General features: G+C 39.6%; 1 long non-coding RNA gene across 1 annotated transcript; it reads right to left on the minus strand.

Moving 5' to 3' along the window:
* Nucleotides 1-15,026: 15,026 nt before the first annotated feature.
* On the minus strand, nt 15,027-16,404 carry LOC135525253 (uncharacterized). Its single transcript, XR_010453101.1, has 3 exons — nt 16,083-16,404; nt 15,618-15,859; nt 15,027-15,419 (listed from the first exon to the last, which is right to left on the minus strand). It is a non-coding gene; the product is annotated as an uncharacterized LOC135525253 (long non-coding RNA).
* Nucleotides 16,405-16,681: the final 277 nt, after the last annotated feature.

Raw genomic sequence — 16,681 nt, forward strand, 5'->3', positions numbered from 1 at the left:
TGGCTGAAGAATTGCAACATTTGCCTAGAACTAACGCTGCAGATAGCAATACTGTGTGATTTGAAAATCCATAGTCAATCAATCAATAATATAATAATTATTTTAGCTTTGTTCATATTGATTTTACAATCTGTAGAAGCTATGAGAATAGAAAGGTTCAATACTTTTGTGAAGCATCACTGCACAGTCGAAAAATATATGGCAAATAGAAATCCAAAATGGATGGTGTTGAGCGATAGAGGGGAGGGGTTGAATGGAGCTGAAGGGTGGGACTAATTACAAAGCCAATGTAAAACATACGGGGTCTGTAAAATGTATATAGGTTCAGAACGTTTGTGAAATAGCACCATTACAAATAGAAATCAAACTGGATGGACATCAGAAATAGAGGAAGGACTAAAAACAAACAAAATATAACTATTGTAAAATAGATTGTGCCTGTAAAATGTGTATAAGATGTATAAACTGAAGGTAGAAGCCTAAGTGTTTATTACTTTACTCCAATGGTGGGAAAGGTGGTAGGGTTTGCAGGGAATAATAATGGTATATTCTAAAAAAAAAAAGTATGCATGTCTATATAGGTATGTGTATGTATATATGTGTATGGTATGCATGTGTGTATGCATATGGATATAAATATTTACCAAAAAATTTACCAAAAAAAGATTGGAAATGATGCAGACAAATACATTGATGGATATTAAGATGATCCATCCCTTACATTTTTTTAATACAAAAAAAAATACCCCAAAAAATTCAGCCCCCACAAATCGCCGTATGCGACCATGAGAAGATTACATTGAAAACAACGGTCGGCCATCTTGGAAGCTGTCTCTATTTCTTATTATAGCTCAGTGAAATATACTCTTGCCCTTAAAAACAAATGCAGCATGTCAGTCCAACAGGAAGACAAAAGGACATGATTGGACATCAAGAAGTATTTATATCTTCCTCCTTTATTGCTTTTTTAACCTTATTATGAGCTTTGGATAACAGTGGTGCTTTGAGGATTATCTCTTTGCCTAGTTCTCGCTCTCTCTTTGATAAAGACAGAAGGAGGAGTGTATCTTCAGGGGATGTTTTCCAGTTTACCATTGTGCAGTACTCCGTTCCTCAGAAGTATGTTTTAATTGGCATATTTGCATAGAGCCGATACAATAACACTGACGCTCAACTCAATGTTAGTGATACAGAGTAACCAGGGACACAATTGATGATTTGTCATCAATTTCCTGTGGGAAACGAAGTGTATCACTCTCAGAGTGATCCTTTGGCAAAAATCGTCATATGCCCATTCCAAGATCAAAGCCAAGTGCATCCTTTGATTGTTTTACAGTTCCCTCTATCGAATATAGCAATAATTAAAAAGGAAGGAAATCAATTCAGCGCAGCTCATTGTTTTGGAGTGCATTAATCAAAGTGTATGCACACTCTCTAAATAAATTATGCTCCCCCCCAATTTCCTGGCAAGTATTCCTCCCCGCTGTGTGATTTGTCTTATGAAACCAAACATGTTCAGATGCAAACTGAAATCTCTGATCTGGAACCCAGAGGGGGAATATGCCATTGTATATTCAGGGGTATTTTTTTCTTCATTTTATGCCTTCTTACTTTAAGCATTTCAAACGTTTTTTTCATCAAAAATTATTATAGCTTCATCAAGTGACTTTCTTCACTGGGTTCCTCTATCATTTCAAGTGATGGAGTTTAATCAAACCCACATTGTGCCATACCACAGCTATGTGCCATGACATTGATCCTACATTGTGAGGATGTAGGTAGGCCTGTTGTCTTCTCTACTGCACTAGGTCTACCTGTTCTCCAAAGTCATCTCAATGTCAGTATGATGCTCTCTGTCTCAGCCTGGAATACAACAAGTTTGTCATGTCTCTGTGAAGTAAAGTCACAGTCTGCCAGAGCAATTAGAATGAGCCATGTAACTCATGGCAGAGCGGCAGCAGGACACAGAGTGAGAGTCTGATGCTATTTGAGGTGATCTCATTATCATAGGCCTGTCAGTTAATCCCAGAGATGGAGAGGCACTTGGCACTTCACCTGTATGGTCAGGAGTATGAGTGCTGATCGAGGATCAGTTTCGCCTTTTAGACCATAATGAATAAGATCATATGGACAGATCCTAGATTAGGACTTATACTCTGAGATGCTATGTGGATACAGGCCCACGTTTCACTGAAGTTTCAGACTCATTGGTAAGTAGTGGGTTGACTTGGCTCTGTGAAATACTTATGACATTTAATGTCAAATACAAGTGCAGGATCCTCTGTCACTGACCATTTAATTCTGGCTTTACTGAACAACCACTTTGGAGAAGTGTTATTCCTTGAACCACATCTGTGTCTAGGGAATTGAATAGCCTTGTGGCATAGATCTCCCCTATTCTCTAGCTAGTTCTTTACTGAATTATATTCATGCAGTGGTATCTGTGGTAAAAGACAACTAAAGAATATAAAAAATATATATAAAAAAGACCACTTCATCATCTATTATTCTTGGGCCGAAACAAGCTTCCAAGTCTAGTCAATTAAAAATAATATGGCATTGTCTTGGACTCAGAGCATATCTGAATCACACATAAATAATCAACAGCTAGTTACAGTGATCCATATAGGCCTACTTAGATTCGGTTTCTATGATTGGCATCGCTAATACCTGTTGACCGTGTCAAGCTGAGCAGTGAAGTAAAAAGACCAAGTGATTTATCTCTGCTCCAATCTCTGGGTACAGTCACCTCAGCCTTGCTCTCAACAGCCAGGCTGCCCACTACTTAAAATTGGGTCTTTGAAGTGCAAAATCTCCAGCTCCTGGACTTGGCACCAATGGGCCTCATTATTGATTCCTCCAAAAGGTTGCCTGAATCACAACCTTGTTAGCAGCTGAGGAAAAGGCTGGGGCATTTCATCTCCTTTATCTGCCGAGTGTGAAAGGTTACACTCCCTGTGTGAAGCCGCCACACGTCAATTCCTTCCAGGCACTGATAGGCAGTAGACACACAGGCCATCTATAAGAAGAACAGCCCCCAGTCACACATTGATTGAGGTGGGTGAATTCTAGACTGTCTAGAGGGAGATCAACTCCGAGTTTCCACAACCTCTTTATAATCACTTATAATAAGTGAGAAACAGAGACAATCAATTTTAAGACATTAAAATGTTTGAGATTGAGAACATTAATTTGGAGATTCTATGAGAAATCTAGTGCTATTACACAGTTGTACTTTCCTACCATAATACATGTTTCGTCAATTTAAAAAAACAGCTCAACCTGAACAAAGTCTTTTGACTGTTCATTCTCCCGGAGTCATTTGTTTTTCTTTGAATGCCATATGATCAGGGTTGGGGAGTACATTTAAGGGATTACAAAAACCCGGTTGCTGTAATTTGTTACGCTACCATCTAAAATAGTGTAATCAGATACTTTTGAAAGACTAGATGATTACTTCGAGGATTACTTTTAAATTCAGAAATAATGTTTGTGAAAAATATATCGTTGACACTTCTGTTTTTCCAATGGGAGTAAAATTTAAAAAAAAAAAACCCAAAAGATCACATTTTTTTGTATTTTTGGTAGAATTTTACTCCCTTTTTCTCCCCAATTTCGTGGTATCCAATTGTTTTTAGTAGCTACTATCTTGTCTCATCGCTACAATTCTCGTACGGGCTCGGGAGAGACGAACGTCCTCCGAAACACAACCCAACCCAACCAAGCCACACTGCTTCTTAACACCTCCAACCCGGAAGCCAGCCGCACCAATGTGTCGGAGGAAACACTGTCCCTCTTATCGAGCACTGCGCCCGGCCTGCCACAGGAGTCGCTGGTGATGAGACAAGGATATCCCTACCGGCCAAACCCTCCCTAACCCGTGCGTCGCCCCACGGCCAGCTGTGACAGAGCCTGGGCGCGAACCCAGAGACTCTGGTGGCACAGCTAGCGCTGCGATGCAGTGCCCTAGACCACTGCGCCACCTGGGAGGCCCTCAAAAGGCGCAAATGTAAGTTTGTCCCACCTGAGTCCGACCACAAGTCAGAGACCACTATGATGACACACCAAATGTGTTTGATTGTTTGTGGGAAAAGAGCAGGGATAGGCTTTTGTAGGCTACAGTCCATGTCTTGCAATGGTGTGACTGCTGTCGGCATCCAAAGATTATCCAATTTTAATAAACGCTTGGAGGTAAGGATCACAGCAGTGGTGTAGTCTACGGCGATACGAATATCACTTATTATTGATAATTCAACCAATCAATTCAAGAAGTTTAAGCTGCCTATCAATCAATGTTTTTGAAACCAGTGGACAGCCAGTGAAAAATGTGCTCTTACAACAGCTGCATAGTGCGGATCCCAGCCTATGAAATAAAAGTGGGGCTTTTATTGCTCAATCTAATTCATGCTGACATGCTCAAACTTGCACACTTTTGATAGACTTAAAAGGAGCAATCTGTAGTTGATACATCCATTTTTTGACTTAAAGTATAAATTATATATATCCATTGATTCTTGAAGAATAGAACTTATAAATGACTCATGAGCTTAGTTCAACTGTCACACTCTATGAGAACCCAAAATATTAGCTTGTTTTACTCCAATGTTTGTAAACATTGTAAATGTAAACAAACATTGTATAGCCTCATAACATGGTTAAAACAATAATTTGTATATCATGGATGGTCAGCCCTTGCATCCATAGCTCTGTCTATAAAAACTTCTTATGGCTTAGATCCTGCTCACGGGGTCGATATGACAACAGCCAGTGAAAGTGCCGTGCGCCAAATTCAAAACAACAGAAATAATTAAAATTCCTCAAACATACAAGTATTTTACACCATTTTAATGATAAACTTGTTGTTAATCCCACCACATGGTCCGATTTCAAAAAGGCTTTACGACGAAAGCACACCAAACGATTATGGTAGGTCTGCACCTAGTCACAGAAAAACACTTTTTCTAGCCAAAGAGAGGAGTCACAAAAAGCAGAAATACAGATAAAATTCATCACTAACCTTTGATTATCTTTATCAGATGCCACTCATAGGACTTTATGTTACACAATACATGTATGTTTTGTTCGGTTAAGTTCATATTTGTATCCAAAAATCTCAGTTTACATTGGCGCGTTACGTTCAGTAATGTTTTGCTTCCAAAACATCCAGTGATTTTGCAGAGAGCCACATCAATTTACAGAAATACTCATCATAAATGTTGATGAAAAAACAAGTTTTATGCATGGACTTTAGATAAACTCCTCCTTAATGCAACCGCTGTGTCAGATTTAAAAAAAGTACACCATGCAATAATCTGAGTATAGCGCTCAGACAACAAAACAAGCCATACAGATATCCGCCATGTTGTGGAGTCAACAGAAGTCAGTAATAGCATTATAAATAGTCTCTTGCCTTTGATGATCTTCGTCAGAATGCACTCCCAGGAATCCCAGTTCCACAATAAATGTTTGATTTGTTCGACAAAGACCATCATTTATGTCCAAATACCTCCTTTTTCCCCACGCATTTAGTACACTCTACTGTTCGTAGAAACATGTCAAACGAAGTATAGAATCAATCTTTAGGGTGTTTTTATCATAAATCTTCAATAATGTTTCAACTGAAGAATTCCTTTGTCTGTCGATGCAATGGAACAGAGCTAACTCTCATGTGAGCACGTGTGATCAGCTCATGTCACTCTGCCAGACCACTGACTCAATCAGCTCTCATTCCCCCCTCCTTCACAGTAGAAACATCAAACAAGGTTCTACAGACTGTTGACATCTAGTGGAAGCCTTAGGACGTGCAATATGACCCCATAGACACTGTATATTCGATAGGCAATGACTTGAAAACTACAAACCTCAGATTTCCCACTTCATGGTTGGATTTTTTCTTAGGTTTTCACCTGCCATATGAGTTCTGTTATACTCAGACATCATTCAAACAGTTTTAGAAACTTCAGAGTGTTTTCTATCCAAATCTACTAATAACATGCATATATTAGCAACTGGCCTGAGTGGCAGGCAGTTTACTCTGGGCACCTTATTCATCCAAGCTTCTCAATACTGCCCCCAGCCATAATAAGTTCATCTGAGTGGTTACATTTCTCCAGGCCCACCCCTGAGCTTTTTACCAAAACCGTCAGGGCGACCGTTTTGTTTTTGTTTTGTCTGTGGATTTTCCCTTTATACAGCTGCATATTATCAAGACATCAAAGTGTCACCAACAAAAAGGTAAACAAATGCAGCATATGTCATTCATTTTTCACATGTAAATAGAACTTCTCAGTAGTGCTCAAGGCATGCCATTCCATGAGCACATTTCTTTTTCAACTCCAAATCAACGAGCCCAATCAGTACTACATGACAACAAAATCATAAAGAACAGAGTAGGGCTGGCTAATAAGTCCTTAGTTTTGGGGTCATTCTCATGTAAAACAATTTGGCTAATCTATACTTCCATATTTCCAAGTCCTATTCTTAAAGATCAAGGGGTATAACATTTATTGGAATGACTGGAATTCTGATAGACTTTGTTTTTTAATGTAAAGATAGAATTTAATTATATTATTATATGTAGTAGAAAGTGATGGGTTAGAAGAAGCCTACATAACCAACCCATAAAGTAAAATGTAACTTCCATATATGGCCAGCTATGTAAACTTTAACATTGATTTATCCTGCAATAGGTGTCGTTCAATTGGCAACATACATTTTTATCTTTTTCTAATGCCTCTTAAGGGGAAAGTAATCTAAACGTAACAGAGTGTAATCAGATTACGTTACCGAGTTAAGGTAATCCAAAAGTTACATGACTGATTAAACATTTTGGACAGGTAACTAGTAACTGTAACAGATTACATTTAGAAAGTAACTTACCCAACCATGCATATGATACAGTATATCAAACACTACAGTAAATACAACTGCTTTGGACAGGTGCAAAAGGTCTGTATTACCACAACTGTTTTCCTATGTCTATGTAGCGGGGTGACAAATTAGTTCATTCCAGAGTGTGACAGCCTGAGACACTGGCTTTGCCTCTTCCTGACAGTAGACTCTATCAGACAGTAGACTGATATTACAGCTGGCCTCGGGAACTGTGCTGCAAGTTAAGGAGTCAACACACTCATTTACTACTCTGTTGCTGAAACACCTCAAGATGAAACGCCTCACCAGTTTGTATCTGAAAGTACCAAATACTACTATCGGTCATTGTTATCATCATAGAACCAATGCCATTTCGGACCCTACCCACTGGGCAGACGCTGGTTGAATCAATGTTGTTTCAAAGTCATTTGTCAACCTATTGTGACGTGGAATTTATACTACCTGCCGGTCAAAAATTTTAGAACACCTACTCATTCAAGGGTGTTTGTTCATTTTTTATATTTTCTACATTGTAGAATAATAATGAATACATCAAACGATGAAATAACACATGGAATCAGGCAGTAACCAAAAAAGTGTTAAACAAATCAAAATATATTTTATATTTGAGATTCTTCAAATAGCCACCCTTCGCCTTGATGACAGCTTTGCACACTCTTGGCAATGTATGTACTGTAACAGTATTGCTTCCGTCCCTCTCCTTGCCCCAACTTGGTCTGGAACCAGGGACCCTCTGAACATATTGAAAATTGTCACTCACGAAGCATAATTACCTATCTCTCTGCAAAACTACTATTTCTAAGTTTCAGAGCGGGTGAAGCGGGTGAAGTCACTGATTGAACACGTGTCTTCGCTCGTGACAGTTTGTGAGTTTATTTGTGTGTAAAATGTAGATTCAGTCATTGTTGTGTGTGTGCGTGTGCCCGTGCATTGCTGTGTGTGTCCACCAGTGGAGGCTCCTTGTCCACCAGTGGAGGCTCCTCAAAGGAGGAAGGGGAAGGGGAAAACCATCCACACCAGTGAATTTTATAAAAATATACATTATAAATATATATTTTAAAACATTAAAAAAGTTATATTTGTTTAAATAAAACTATACTAAATATATTCACATCACCAAATAATTGATTAAACACACTATTTTGCAATGAAGGTCTACAGTAGCCTCAGCAGCACTCTGTAGGGTGGTGTAGCCGGAGGACAGCTAGCTTCCGTCCTCCTCTGGGTACAGATATGAAACCTAGGAGGCGCATGGTTCTCACCCCCTTCCATAGACTTACACAGTAATTATGACAACTTCAGGAGGACGTCCTACAACCCATCACAGGATGAACTGACAAGTTGTTCACCCAATCAAAGGATCAGCTAATTAATATAGCACTGAAAGCCTAAGATAAAGCTAGCGCATACATTTATTTATTTTTTATTAACCTTCATTTAATTGGGCAAGTCAGTTAAGAACAAATTCTTATTTACAATGACTGACTACATCGGCCAAACTCAGACGACACTGGGCCAATTGTGCACCGCCCTATGGGACACCCAATCACGGCCGGTTGTGATACAGCCTGGATTCAAACCAGGTTGTCTGTAGTGACACCTCTAGCACTGAGATGCAGTGTCTTAGACCACTGCGCCACTTGGGAGGCCAATAGTTGAACAGTTTAGAACAAAAATGTGAGGAGTAGTTGACTCAGAGAGAAAAACAATAGCTGAACATTTTATATATATATATATATATTTACTTTTCACCCCTTTTCATGATATCCAATTGGTAGTTACAGTCTTGCTTCATCACTGCAACTCCCGTACGGACTCAGTAGAGGCGAGGGTCAAGAGCCATGTGTCCTCTGAAACACGACCCTGCCAAGCCGCACTGCTTCTTGGCACACTGCTCGCTTAACCCGGAAGCCAGCAGAACCAATGTGTCGGAGAAAACAACATATCAACTGGTGACCGCGTGCATGTGCCCAGCCCGCCACAAGGAGTCGCTAGAGTGTGATGGGACAAGGAAATCCCGGCGGGCCAAACCCTCCCCTAACTTGATGACACTGGGCCAATTGTGTGCCGTCTCATGGGTCTGCCAGTCGTGGCCGGCTGCAACACAGCCTTGAATCAAACCCGGGTCTGTAGTGATGCCTCTAGCACTGTTATAAAGTGCTTAGATCACGGAGCCACTGGGAGAAAAAGAAGAGTTTTGAACAAATTAATTTATTCAGAAATGAAGGAGAAGCAGAGAGAGATTTCTTCATTTTTTTCACTTTCAGTTTCACTCACTAAGCTAGCAAATGCAGCTAGCTAGTTTAGCCTACTCAAACACCCTGCTCAACCGAGGGATGTCATGTTAGCAAGCTGGCTATGACTATCCAACACAACACTGGAACTCTTCCAAGTCATGGTAAGCTTTATTAATTTATTGCTGATGGCGGTGTAACTGCTAAACTGCTTACTGACTGACTGTACACTGTAACGTTACTGCATGATACATGTTTAGTTCTATTAGCTATATTGACTATGACATTACTTTAGCTAATATAGTGACAACGATATAGGCTGCGTGTAGCTGTTATGATATGGTTTGGCTTGGAAAGGTTTTTTAACCTGGTCTCCTACAGCTGATGTTTTGTGCATTTATGTCCACAAGTGAAGGAAGGGGTGAGAGGAGAAAAGCGCATAGATGTGAGAAGGAATACAACGGGGCTGCTCTGAAAGTGAATTGTGTTTACGCGTGGTCTGTGGTATATTTATACTGCCGATTCTGTTGAAATACATTTCTTAAATGGAATCAAATGGAACGAAACGGGGATAAACATATCTGTCCAATAGAAACCCTCACTTGGAACTGTTAGACTAAGGATTACACCCTAGCTCAGCTAGATGCAGGCAAGAGTGTGTGAGGCGGTATTGAATGTGTCACTGTCTGTCACCTCAATTTCTCTCAACCTGTGTGCACCTACGTTGTAAAGTTCAATACATAGATAGGTTTAGGCTTCTACAACCAATATATGTTATATTGAACTGGGTGAATGGAATTTGAATGACAATCATGCAATATGCTGTAATAGAAATAATCTTAAACGGCCCGACAGCCACGGATGTCCACAGTACAGCACAGCACAAACATGGTTCTCTCATTTATATACAGTGGGGAGAACAAGTATTTGATACACTGCCGATTTTGCAGGTTTTCCTACTTACAAAGCATGTAGAGGTCTTTAAGTAATTAATGCAAATTTTGTTTTGTTTCTCAAATTAGAGACACTCTAATGTACGTGTCCTCTTGCTCAGTTGTGCACTGGGGCCTCCCACACCTCTTTATATTCTGGTTAGAGCCAGTTTGAGCTGTTCTGTGAAGGGAGTAGTACATAGCGTTGTACGAGATCTTCAGTTTCTTGGTCATTTCTCGCATGGAATAGCCTCCACTTCTCAGAACAAGAATAGACTGACGGATTTCAGAAGAAAGCGCTTTGCTTCTGGCCAATTTGAGCTTGTAATCAAACCCACAAATGCTGATGCTACAGATACTCAACTAGTCTAAAGAAGGCCAGTTTTATTGCTTCTTTAATCAGAACTACAGTTTCCAGTTGTGCTAACATAATTGCAAAAGGCTTTTCTAATGATCAATTAACCTTTTAAAATGATAAACTTGGATTAGCTAACACAACGTGCCATTGGAACACAGGAGTGATGGTTGCTGATAATGGGCCTATTTACGCCTATATAGATATTCATTTTATATCAGCCGTTTCCAGCTACAATAGTAATTTCCAACATTAACAATGTCTACACTGTATTTCTGATCAATTTGATGTTATTTTAATGGACGAAAAAGGTGCTTTTCTTTTCAAAACAAGGAGGATAAGAGCTTCTGCTAAATGACTTAAATTTAAATGTAAATTTCTAAGTGGCCCCAAACTTGGAATAGTAGTGTATATCTGCTGTTTACTTATTTCACTCACCTCGACATCATTGCTCTTTCAAAGTGCAAGGACGTTGCCGAATACGTAGATGCAGCCTCTTTCACAGTGAAAAGTCATGCCCATTTCGTCTCTATCATTTTTAGTAATGATGCAAAAAGAAACGTTGAAAAGTCAAATGACAGCATACCCTGTTTCTGGATTCTGGTTGATGACAACAACCACGTGAATACGACAACAGGTTGTTAGTAAGTTCATTTTGCGATATTGACACAGATATTATTGTTAGAAAAACAAGGCCGTTCGCAGTCGCTATAGTAATTTAAAGAAAGGCCGTCGATGGCCGCTATGGGTACTAAAGGTTTAATGGAAAATAAAACACTAAGGAAATTAATGTTACATGGAGAGAATCAGACCTTGCTGAAATGAAAATGGATGGCACCCCCTTCATCAAAATATATTTTACATTAACCCTCCCTGAACATAAAAACAAGAAGTGACCCTCCCCTGTACCCAAAATAATAATTAAACATAAAGTGGATAGCAGAGAACATCCTTATCATTTGCTCTAACTTCTTGGACAGACCAAAGCTTTAGATATGCCATTTTAGAAATTAATCTTCGTTCTGTAATTATTACATGGCAATGCATACATTTAACATTTTGATAGCGCACAGGGCTGCAGGCCAAAATGTTGTGTGTTCACAGACCACTGTGGACAAGAGTAGGGGTGGAAAGATCTCCTTTATAGTAAAAGCATTGAATGAACCGACTGCATCATCATCATATTTGCAGGTCGGAGAAAAAAATGTTGTTTTATATTTCATGCAATTCTACTTCATTTGACATATTAGTGGAATATTCTTTAACACCACAAAAATTACCAAAATTACAGGCTAAGAATGAACAGAGAGATATGCCTGTGTTCATCTTATCACATTTCTCCAATGCCAAATCTGTGTGTCTTGTTCGCAAAGAAACTGTCCATTTTTGCAAATAATTAAATCTGAGACATCATTAGGAATCTGAGCATGGTACTTTCAAAGATTTGCCCTATTTTTCCACCCCAGATAGTAGGCCTACCCACGCAGAAAAATGTAAGCTTTAACTGCTGGCTACCCTTCCGCAGTGGCCACAAGTGTTTCCCTAAAAGCTGTCTGGGTTTAAACACCTTCTATTGTACAGAAAGTGAATAGCTTAATCAATTGATATTGACAGAATTAGATTACATGTTTTGTGTCCTTGGTATAGAAGGTTGTAGCTCAGCCTCTGAATGTCAAAGAAAGTAAACAATGATATCTCTATATGCATCAGTCAGATTTTCCCCGGGTGTTTCACAGCTTGCTTCTACCATAAAGCATCACGGACCAATCAGATGAGAGAAGGCATTGGGCACACATTGATATATAACCCAATAAGCAACTAATTCGAAAACACTGAGAAATATTGAAATGTCATCAATTACATGAACCCCCCCCCCCCACACACACACACACACACACACACACACACTTTCCTCCAGGTAAGCATTCTGTATATGTTGATCCATCCCTAATAACTTGATTAGATAAGTATTCACCCCCCTGAGAAACACCTTTGCAGTGATTACAGCTGTGAGTCTTCTTGGGTAAGTCTCATACGAGCTTTGCACAACTGTATTGTGCAACATTTGCCCATTCTTTTCAAAATTATTCAAGCTAGACAGCAATTTTAAAGTCTTGCCATAGATTTTCAAGCAGATTTACAGTAAGTCAAAACTGTAACTTGGCCACTCAGATACATTCACTGTTTTCAGGACTACCTGGCCTGATGACTCCTGGCTGTCCCCATCCCCATTCCACCTGGTCGTGCTGTTGATCAAGTACCTGCTGTTTTGCCTGTGGCTATGGAACCCTGACCAGTTCACCAGACATGCTACCTTGTAGTGCTGCTGATCCAGTTTCAACTGTTCTGCCTGTGGCTTTGGAACACTGACCTGTTCACCAGACATGCTACCTTGTCCCGGACCTGCAGTTTTCAATCCTCTCCCTCGACCTCTGAATGCTCGGCTATGAAAAGCCACCTGACATTTACTTCCGCGGTCCTGGCCTGTTGCACTGTCTACAACCAGTGATTATTATTTGACCCTGCTGGTCATCTATGAATGTTTGAACATCTTGAAGAACATTCAGGCCTTATTGGCCATGTAACCTTATAATCTCTACCTGGCACAGCCAGCAGAGGACTGGCCACCCCTCAGAGCCTGGTTCCTCTAGATTTTTTCCTAGGTTCCTGCCTTTCTAGGGAATTTTTCCTAGCCACCGTGCTTCTACTTCGCTTGCTGTTTGGGATTTTAAGCTGGGTTTCTGTATAGCACTTTGTGACATCTGCTGATGTAAAAAGGTCTTTATAAATACATTTGATTGATGCACCTGGCTTGCATCTCAATATTGTGTGCATTGTTTTCACAGCCCTTTAAGTAATGAGACTTAGACCGTGACGATACAATTAGGAGTAAAAGGACTATGCATGTGTGGGCTACTATGCTATCTGGACTAGAGGTTGACCGATTATGATTTTTCAACGCCGATACCGATTATTGGAGGACCAAAAGGCCTGATGCCGATTAAATCGGCCATTTTCTTTGTATATTTTCTTTTGTAATAATGACAATTACAACAATATTGAATTAACACTTATTTTAACTTAAATAAAATCAATTTAGCCTCAAATAAACAATGAAACATGTTCAATTTGGTTTAAATAATGCAGAAACAAAGTGTTGGCGAAGAAAGTAATATGTGCCATGTAAAAATGTGTGCCATGTAAAAAAGCTAACGTTTAAGTTCCTTGCTCAGAACATGAGAACATATGAAAGTTGGTGGTTCCTTTTAACATGAGACTTCAATATTCCAAGGTAAGAGGTTTTAGGTAGTAGTTAATATATTATTTATAGGACTATTTCTCTCTATACCATTTATATTTCATATACCTTTGACTATTGGATGCTCTTATAGGCACTATAGTATTACCAGTGTAACAGTATAGCTTCCGTCCCCCTCCTCGCCCCTACCTATGCTCGAACCAGGAACACATCGATAACAGCCACACTCAAAGCATCGTTACCCATCGCTCCACAAAAGCCACGGCCCTTGCAGTGCAAGGGGAATAATTACTCCAAATCTAAAAGTGAGTGACATTTGAAACAGTATTAGCACACACCCAGCTCACTAGCTAGCCATTTCACATTGGTAACACCAGCCATTAGGCTGATAAACTTGAAGTCATAAACAGCGCTGTGCTTGCGAAGAGCTGCTGGCAAAACACACAAAAGTGCTGTTTGAATGAATGATTACGGGCCTGCTTCTGCTCAGTCAGACTGCTCTATCAAATCAGACTTAATTATAACATAATAACACACAGAAATACGAGCCTTTGGTCATTAATATGATCGAACCCGGAAACTATAATTTCTAAAACAAAACGTTTATTATTTCAGTGAAATATGGAACCGTTCGGTATTTTATCTAACGGGTGGCATCCTTAAGTCTAAATATCCATGTTACATTGCACAACCTTCAATGTATATCATAATTACGTAAAATTCTGGCAAATTAGTTTGCAATGAGCCAGGCAGCCCAAACTGTTGCATATACCCTGACTCTGCGTGCAATGAACGCAAGAGAAATGAAACAATTTCACCTGGTTAATATTGCCTGCTAAACTGGATTAGTAGTTATAACTAGTGATTATGATTGATTGTTTTTTATAAGATAAGTTTAATGCTAGCTAGCAATTTACCTTAGCTTCTACTGCATTCGCGTAACAGGCCGGCTACTCGTGGAGTGCAATGGTTAGAGCGTTGGACTAGTTAACTGTGTGGTTGCAAGATAGGAACCCCTTAGCTGACAAGGTGAAAATCTGTCGTTCTGCCCCTGAACAAGGCAGTTAACCCACAGTTCCTAGGCAGTCATTGAAAATAAGAATGTGTTCTTAACTGACTTGCCTAGTTAAATAAAAGCTATAAAAAAAAAAATCGTAAATCGGTGCCCAAAAATACTGATTTCCGATTGTTATGAAAACTTGAAATCGGCCCTAATTAATCGGCCATTTTGATTAATCGGTCGACCTCTAATCTGGACTATGTATGCAAAGACAGACAGTTCTACACATGTGGCTCATTTGGTACAAGCAATACAAAGACTTACATGACAACAAAAGCATAATGGGTTCAAATGTTTTATTTGGAGTTACAGTACCAGTTTGAACACACCTACTCATTCATGGGTTTTTCTTTATTTTGACTATTTTATACATTGTAGAATAATAGTGAAGACCTCAAAACTATGAAATAACACTTATGGAATCATGAAGTAAACAAAACAAGTGTTAAACAAATCAAAATATATTTGATAGTTGAGATTCTTCAAAGTAGTCACCCTTTGCCTTGACAGCTTTGCACATTCTTGCCATTCTCTCAACCAGCTTCATGAGGTAGTCACCCTTCATGTTGGCCCATTCAACCCCTTGCCTTTTATAATGTCAGTGTGCTGCTGTAACTAAAATCTTAGGTTTTCTCCTACTGTGATTTCACCTTCAAACAAGTTGTTTGAGGGTAGCTGCTTAGCGAAACTGTTAACCAAAACACAGGGCCCTATACATGAGTCACCGAGAGCAGTACAGACATACTTTTGTAAGTATTAATTGAGGACCCAGTTGAGGGACAATACACTAATACAATGTCGCAGTACAGTCTTACATCAACTGCAATGCAAGCCAACAATAATAGTTCCCAACCAAGTGGCATGTAATGGGTGCAGCAGAACATACCTGAAAATATATTCTTCCAAGTTCTCCATGGCTGAGGTTAGCTGACTGTGTTGCATCCCAGCATATTTTACATTCTGCACGTTCAATGGTGTTGATGCCTTGCCTCCAGTCATTGCTGACTTCTGCCAGAGAGTTCTGGATGTCCTTCATGTCCCCCAGGACATTGTGGAGCTGACAGAGGCCTGAACAGACCCTGTCTAACTGGGAGTGGATTGCAGCCTGGAGAGTGGGGACAGCCAATTCTAAAAGGTTTAGATAGAGTTTACATTAAACAAAAGGGCAGTAGATACACATTCACAGAATGTCAAAGCCAACCAAATTATTTTCTACCTTCAGTCGTGGTTCGACTAAAACTCCAGTTCTAACTGGGTGAACAATAAATCATGGGATTTGTCAGTTGCTAGGTCTTAGCAGATGAATGATTACTTTTCTAATGATTACGCTAGCTAGCTGCTGTTGACTAACCCCATTCCGTACAAATTTTCGCAACCGCGGCATTCAAACGAGGCAGCAATGAAAACTAATGGGACTGTGTTGTCATCAAAAATGAACTACGCATATAGTCAAGTGTTGATTGACATGGTAAAGGCCCGATACTATTGGAGAAAAGTTTTAAAAACAGACCCCTCTGACGCTATACGTTACGTAACGTACAGCACGCATTATACAACTCATTCTGTGTCGTATAGACTCTCTCCACCAGGTGTAGGACTTTCTCTCACAGATTAATAAGAAAACGACAGGGTAAGGGGGATACCTAGTCAATTATTCAACTGAATGCATTCATTTTTTTTCATGACTCAAAAGCAGCGGTTTACTTTTGAAGATAACTTTAGCGTTGGGCTAGTATCGAATCCCCGAGCTGACAGAATAAAAGTATGTCGTTTTGCAAGGCAGTTTATAACCTGCTGTTCCCAGTGGATGTCGATTAAGGCAGCCCCGCACCTCTCTGATTTAGAGGGGTTGGGTTACAGGTGGAAGAGGCAATCCAGATGTACAACTGACTGATGACACATTATATAAACTCTTTATATTGTTTTATTTACATTTTAGAGATGGTAGGT

The sequence above is a fragment of the Oncorhynchus masou genome, chromosome 31 (assembly GCF_036934945.1).
Source record: "Oncorhynchus masou masou isolate Uvic2021 chromosome 31, UVic_Omas_1.1, whole genome shotgun sequence".
In the NCBI taxonomy this organism is placed as follows: domain Eukaryota; kingdom Metazoa; phylum Chordata; class Actinopteri; order Salmoniformes; family Salmonidae; genus Oncorhynchus; species Oncorhynchus masou.